Here is a 7,885-nt window from a genome sequence, read left to right as displayed (position 1 = left end):
AGTGAGGAACACAGAGGCAGACAACTTCTGGGACAGGCGGGAGCCACAGAGCGGCTGAGGCAGCACCCTTTTGGGGCCGCAGACATCGGCACCCTCCCAGCTAGAAGACAGTGATTTGCCCTGCACAGGAGCCCTCTGCCTCAGGAGCAGGGAGCACATCTTGGATCCAGTACTCCACCGAACTTAGGAACTTAGTCTGCACAGGTGAGAGTGTGCACCACAGAAGCTGACAGCTTCTGTGACCTGCCAAAGCAACACAGCATCTGGGAAAGGTCCTGTTTTCCGCCTTCTTCTTTGGCCAGGAGAAGGTCCAAACACCAGATATCTGTACACCTTCCCTTTAAGAGGAAAGCTTGTCAGCAGAGAGTGCTCTAACCACTGAAATTCAGAGGAGAGAGCCTGTCTCCCAGGTCTGCTGACAGACGGTACTCAGAATCACCAGAAGAACAACCTCTGAACAGAGAAAACTATAACAACTCCAGAGATTACCAGATGGCGAGAGGTAAACGTAAGAATCTTACTAACAGAAACCAAGACCACTCACCATCATCAGAACCCAGCACTCCCACTTCACCCAGTCCAGGGCACCCCAACACACCTGAAAAGCTAGACCTGGATTTAAAAGCATATCTCATGATGATGGTAGAGGACATCAAGAAGGACTCTAATAACTCACTTAAAGAACTACAGGAGAACATGGCTAAAGAGTTACAAGTCCTTAAAGAAAAACAGGACAACACATCCAATCACAGGATGGAAATGAACAAAACCATACTAGACCTAAAGAGGGAAGTAGACACAATAAAGAAAACCCAAAATGAGGCAACACTGGAGATAGAAACCCTAGGAAAGAAATCTGGAACCATAGATGCGAGCATCAGCAACAGAATACAAGAGATGGAAGAGAGAATCTCAGGTGCAGAAGATTCCATAGAGAACATTGGCACAACAATCAAGGAAAATGGAAAATGCAAAAAGATCCTAACTCAAAACATCCAGGAAATACAGGACTCAATGAGAAGACCAAACCTACAGATAATAGGAGTGGATGAGAATGAAGATTTTCAACTCAAAGGACAAGCAAACATCTTCAACAAAATTATAGAAGAAAACTTCCCAAATCTAAAGAAAGAGATGCCCATGAACATACAAGAAGCCTACAGAACTCCAAATAGGCTGGACCAGAAAAGAAATACCGCCCGACACATAATAATCAGAACAACAAATGCACTAAATAAAGATAGAATACTAAAAGCAGTAAGAGAAAAAGGCCAAGTAACATATAAAGGCAAGCCTATCAGAATTACACCAGATTTTTCACCAGAGACTATGAAAGTCAGAAGATCCTGGACAGATGTTATACAGACACTAAAAGAACACAAATTCCAGCCCAGGCTACTATACCCAGCCAAACTCTCAATTAACATAGATGGAGAAACCAAAGTATTCCACGACAAAACCAAATTCACACATTATCTCTCCAAGAATCCAGCCCTTCAAAGGATAATAACAGAAAAAAACCAATACAAGGACAGGAACCACGCCCTAAAAACAACAAGAAGGTAATCCCTCAACGAACCTAAAAGAAGACAGCCACAAGAACAGAATGCCAACTTTAACAACAAAAATAACAGGAAACAACAATCACTTTTCCTTAATATCTCTTAATATCAATGGACTCAACTCCCCGATAAAAAGACATAGACTAACAAACTGGCTACACAAACAAGACCCAACATTTTGCTGCTTGCAGGAAACTCATCTCAGAGAAAAAGATAGACACTACCTCAGAATGAAAGGCTGGAAAACAATTTTCCAAGCAAATGGTATGAAGAAACAAGCTGGAGTAGCCATTCTAATATCTGATAAGATTGACTTCCAACCCAAAGTCATTAAAAAAGACAGGGGGGGACACTTCATACTCATCAAAGGTAAAATCCTCCAAGAGGAACTATCAATCCTGAATATCTATGCTCCAAATACAAAGGCAGCCACATTCATTAAAGAAACTTTAGTAAATCTCAAAGCACACATTGCACCTCATACTATAATAGTGGGAGACTTCAACACACCACTTTCACCAATGGACAGATCGTGGAAACAGAAACTAAACAGGGACACAGTGAAACTAATGGAACTTATGAATCAAATGGATCTGGCAGATAACTACAGAACATTTTACCCTAAAACAAAAGGATATACCTTCTTCTCAGCACCTCATGGTACCTTCTCCAAAATTGACCATGTAATTGGTCACAAAATAGGCCTCAACAGATACAAAAATATTGAAATTGTCCCATGCATCCTATCAGATCACCATAGACTAAGGCTGATCTTCAATAACAAAATAAATAATAGAAAGCCAACCTTCACGTGGAAACTGAACAACACTCTTCTCAATGATACCTTGGTCAAGGAAGGAATAAAGAAAGTAATTAAGGACTTTTTACAGTTCAATGAAAATGAAGCCACAACATACCCAAACTTATGGGACGCAATGAAAGCATTTCTAAGAGGAAAACTCATAGCTCCGAGTGCCTCCAAAAAGAAACTAGAGAGAGCACACATTAGCAGCTTGACAACACACCTAAAAGCACTAGAACAAAAGGAAGCAAACTCACCAAAGAGGAGTAGACAGCAGGAAATAATAAAACTCAGGGGCGAAATCAATCAAGTGGAAACAAGAAGAACTATTCAAAGAATCAACCAATCAAGGAGCTGGTTCTTTGAGAAAATCAACAAGATAGATAGACCCTTAGCCAGACTCACTAGAGGGCAAAGGGAAAGCATTCTAATTAACAAAATCAGAAATGAAAAAGGAGACATAACAACAGATCCTGAAGACATCCAAAACACCATCAGATCCTTCTACCAAAGGCTATACTAAACAAAACTGGAGAACCTGGATGAAATGGAGAAATTCCTAGACAGATACCAGGTACCAAAGTTGAATCAAGATCAGGTTAATGATCTAAACAGCCCTATATCCCCCAAAGAAATAGAAGCAGTCATTAATAGTCTCCCAACCAAAAAAAGCCCAGGACCAGATGGGTTTAGTGCAGAGTTCTATCAGACCTTCGAAGAAGATCTAATCCCAGTTCTTCACAAACTATTCCACAAAATAGAAACAGAAGGTACTCTACCCAACTCATTCTATGAAGCCACAATTACTCTGATACCTAAACCACAAAAAGACCCAACAAAGATAGAAAACTTCAGACCAATATCCCTTATGAATATTGATGCAAAAATCCTCAATAAAGTTCTTGCTAACCGAATCCAAGAACACATCAAAACAATCATCCATCCTGACCAAGTAGGTTTCATCCCAGGGATGCAGGGATGGTTCAATATACGGAAATCCATCAATGTAATCCAGTATATAAACAAACTCAAAGACAAAAACCACATGGTCATCTCCTTAGATGCGGAAAAAGCATTTGACAAGATCCAACACCCATTCATGATAAAAGTCTTGGAAAGATCAGGAATTCAAGGCCCATACCTAAACATGATAAAAGCAATCTACAGCAAACCAGTAGCCAACATCAAAGTAAATGGTGAGAAGCTTGAAGCAATCCCTCTAAAATCAGGGACTAGACAAGGCTGTCCACTTTCTCCCTACCTATTCAACATTGTACTTGAAGTCCTAGCCAGAGCAATTCGACAACCAAAGTAGATCAAAGGGATACAAATTGGAAAAGACGAAGTCAAAATATCACTTTTTGCAGATGATATGATATTATATATAAGTGACCCTAAAAATTCCAACAGAGAACTCCTAAACCTAATAAACAGCTTCGGTGAAGTAGCTGGATATAAAATTAACTCAAACAAATCAATGGCTTTTCTCTACACAAAGAATAAACAGGCTGAGAAAGAAATTAGGGAAACAACACCCTTCTCAATAGTCAAAAATAATATAAAATATCTTGGCGTGACTCTAACTAAGGAAGTGAAAGATCTGTATAATAAAAACTTCAAGTCTCTGAAGAAAGAAATTCTGCAAGATCTCAGAAGGTGGAAAGATCTCCCATGCTCATGGATTTGCAGGATCAACATTTTAAAAATGGCTATCTTGCCAAAAGCAATCTACAGATTCAATGCAATCCCCATCAAAATTAAAACTCAATTCTTCAACGAATTAGAAAGTGCAATCTGCAAATTCATCTGGAATAACAAAAAAACTAGGATAGCAAAAAATCTTCTCAAGGATAAAAGAACCTCTGGTGGAATCACCATGCCTGACCTAAAGCTTTACTACAGAGCAATTGTGATAAAAACTGCGTGGTACTGGTATAGTGACAGACAAATAGACCAATGGAATAGAATTGAAGACCCAGATATGAACCCACACACCTATGGTCACTTGATCTTCGACAAGGGAGCTAAAACCATCCAGTGGAAGAAAGACAGCATTTTCAACAAATGGTGCTGGCACAACTGGTTGTTATCATGTAGAAGAATGCGAATCGATCCATTCCTATCTCCTTGTACTAAGGTGAAGTCTAAGTGGATCAAGGAACTTCACATAAAACCAGAGACACTGAAACTTATAGAGGAGAAAGTGGGGAAAAGCCTTGAAGATATGGGCACAGGGGAAAAATTCTTGAATAGAACAGCAATGGCTTGTGCTGTAAGATTGAGAATTGACAAGTGGGACCTAATGAAACTGCAAAGCTTCTGCAAGGCAAAAGACACCATCAATAAGACAAAAAAAACCACCAACAGATTGGGAAAAGATCTTTACCTATCCTAAATCAGATAAGGGACTAATATCCAATATATATAAAGAACTCAAGAAGGTGGACTCCAGAAAGTCAAATAACCCCATTAAAAAATGGGACTCAGAACTGAACAAAGAATTCTCACCTGAGGAATACCGAATGTCAGAGAAGCACCTGAAAAAATGTTCAACATCCTTAATCATCAGGGAAATGCAAATCAAAACAACCCTGAGATTCCACCTCACACCAGTCAGAATGTCTAAGATCAAAAATTCAGGTGACAGCAGATGCTGGCGAGGATGTGGAGAAAGAGGAACACTCCTCCATTGTTGGTGGGATTGCAAGCTTGTACAACCACTCTGGAAATCAGTCTGGCGGTTCCTCAGAAAATTGGACATAGTACTACCGGAGAATCCAGCAATACCTCTCCTGGGCATATATCCAGAATATGTCCCAACCAGTAAGAAGGACACATGCTCCACTATGTTCATAGCAGCCCTATTTATAATAGCCAGAAGCTGGAAAGAGCCCAGATGTCCCTCAACAGAGGAATGGATACAGAAATTATGGTACATTTACACAATGGAGTACTACTCAGCTATTAAAAGGAATGAATTTATGAAATCCTAGCCAAGTGGATGGATCTGGAGGGCATCATCTTGAGTGAGGTAACACAATCACAAAGGAACTCACACAATATGTATTCACTGATAAGTGGATATTAGCCCAAAACTTAGGATACCCAAGATATAAGATACAATTTGCTAAACGCATGAAACTCAAGAAGAATGAAGACCAAAATGTGGACAATATGCCCCTTCTTAGAATTGGGAACAAAACACCCATGGAAGGAGTTATAGAGACAATGTTTTGAGCTGTGATGAAAGGATGGACCATCTAGAGACTGCTGTATCCAGGGATCCATCCCATAATCAGCTTCCAAACGCTGACATCATTGCATACACTAGCAAGATTTTGCTGAAAGGACCCAAATATAGCTGTCTCTTGTGAGAATGTGCTGGGGCCTAGCAAACACAGAAGTGGATGCTCACAGTCAGCTATTGGATGGATCACAGGGCCCCCAATGGAGGAGCCAGAGAAAGTACCCAAGGAGCTAAAGGGATCTGCAACCCTATAGGTAGAACAACATTATGAACTAACCAGTACCCCGGAGCTCTTGACTATAGCTGCATATGCAAAGATGACCTAGTTGGCCATCAGTGGAAACAGAGGCCCATTGGACTTGCAAACTTTATATGCGCCAGTACAGGAGAATGCCAGGGCCAAGAAGTGGGAGTGGGTGGGTAGGGGAGTGGGGGGAGGGTATGGGTGACTTTTGTTATAGCATTGGAAATGTAAATGAGGAAAATACCTAATAAAATGTATTTAAAAAAAACTTGCTTGAGGCATGACCAGGCTGGACTCACCAGACTATGCAGGTCTCCATGGAAATATCGTCAAAGTTATAGAGGAACATTGTTGTCATGGTCATAGATGAGCCCTTTTATTATCCTCACGATCCTATGGAGGTATCCACGGAAATGTGTTCTAGGTTATGACACTCTAAGTCGCACGAGACCCGGAAGAAAAGAAAAAAGCTCTGGAGATGCCGGGAATTGAACCCGGGACCCCATACATGCAAAGCATGTGCTCTACCACTGAGCTACATCCCCAGCTCGAGCAGTGGTCTGATTACAGCCTATATCAAGATACAATGAATGTAATAGCATTTACAGAGCCTGAAAGGATTCGCAACACATCTTTGAGTATGATTTATCACTTCTAGTTTAGTATTTTGATGCGATGTTTAGATTATTTGCTCTATGAGAAAAAAAATCTATTTTCAATGGAGATTAAGTGATATCAATAACAAGAAATGTTGTGCTCTGGAAAACATCACAGCCTTACTATACATTGAGGGTATTATGTCCAATTTATTATAATGTGATTCTACAGGGTTAGGAAGGTCATACCAAGGTGGGGCAGAGGTTGGGAAGATGGCATTGCAAGGTTGGTACAGTGAGGCTGGGACCGCCTTTAGCACTGTGAGCCTCCCTTCAGGGCTGCCTACCAGGAGCTCTCTGAGTCCCAGCCCCCACGACAGCTGGAATGAAGTATAAAATTATTTCTTCAGCAAAAATTTACATTTATAAAGGTACCAAGGAAGAATAACCCTTGAGATCAGTCAGTGTCATGGGGACAAGCATACAGAAGTGCCGTGATCCGGTCCCTGAAGGAACCAGTCTTTTGTCCTCCCCCTAGCTCATAAGAACTCCTGTGAAGCCTTTTCTTTCACTACTGCATTCACAGTCTTTTCATTTGGCAGATGAGTCACTGACATCCAGGGTGCGGAGTTATGCTGATGGCATTAAAGCTATCTGTTTGGATAGCACAGGGCCACAAAAGGAAGGACATCTCAGAGAGGAGATTGCTGTGACAGGCGTCATAGCTTCAAACATCCTCTTATTCTGCGTTTGGAGACTGGGGTCCCTGCATTGGTACCTTTATAAATGTAAATTTTTGCTGAAGAAATAATTTTATCCTGCATTCGAGCAGCCGTGGGGTCTGGGACTCAGAGAGCTCCTCCTGGTAGGCAGCCCTGAAGGGAGGCACACGGGGCTAAAGGCAGCCCCAGCCTCACTGTACCAACCTTGCAATGCCATCTACCCAACCTCTAACGCCACCTTGGTATGACCTTTCTAACCCTGCAGAAACACATTATGATTAATTTGACATGATACCCTCAATTCATAGTAGGTCTGTCATGTTTTTCAGAGCACCAAATTTCTTCTTATTAATATCATTTTCTTTCCAACGAAGATAGATTGTTTTCTCATAGAGTAAATAACATAAGATCCAATAAAAATACCAAACTAGAGGCCGTAAATCATACAGAAAGATGTGCTATAGGTCCTTTGAGGCTCTATAGAGGTTGCTTCACTCATTGTATCTTCATATAGGCTGTAATCAGACCACGACCAGGCCTGGGGATGTAGCTCAGAGGTAGAGCACATGCTTCGCATGTATGGGGTCCTGGGTTCAATTCCCGGCATCTCCACAGCTTTCCTTTTCTTCCAGTTCTCTTGCGACATAGAGCGTCATAACCTAGAACACATTTCCATGGATACCTCCATAGGATCGTGAGGATAATAAAAGGG

General features: G+C 41.1%; 2 non-coding genes across 2 annotated transcripts; one reads left to right on the top strand and one right to left on the bottom strand.

The window, feature by feature from the left end:
* Positions 1 to 6,328: 6,328 nt before the first annotated feature.
* Trnaa-ugc (transfer RNA alanine (anticodon UGC)) lies at positions 6,329 to 6,400 on the bottom strand. Its single transcript has one exon. It is a non-coding gene; the product is annotated as a tRNA-Ala (tRNA).
* Positions 6,401 to 7,713: 1,313 nt separating this feature from the next.
* On the top strand, positions 7,714 to 7,785 carry Trnaa-cgc (transfer RNA alanine (anticodon CGC)). The gene has a single exon. It is a non-coding gene; the product is annotated as a tRNA-Ala (tRNA).
* The last annotated feature ends 100 nt before the right edge of the window (positions 7,786 to 7,885 follow it).

The sequence above is a fragment of the Mus caroli genome, unplaced genomic scaffold (genome assembly GCF_978045245.1).
Source record: "Mus caroli unplaced genomic scaffold, Mus_caroli_1 scaffold_5, whole genome shotgun sequence".
NCBI lineage: Eukaryota > Metazoa > Chordata > Mammalia > Rodentia > Muridae > Mus > Mus caroli.
The sequence above is the reverse complement of the archived record's forward strand: the minus strand, read 5'-3'. Positions and strand labels throughout refer to the sequence as shown.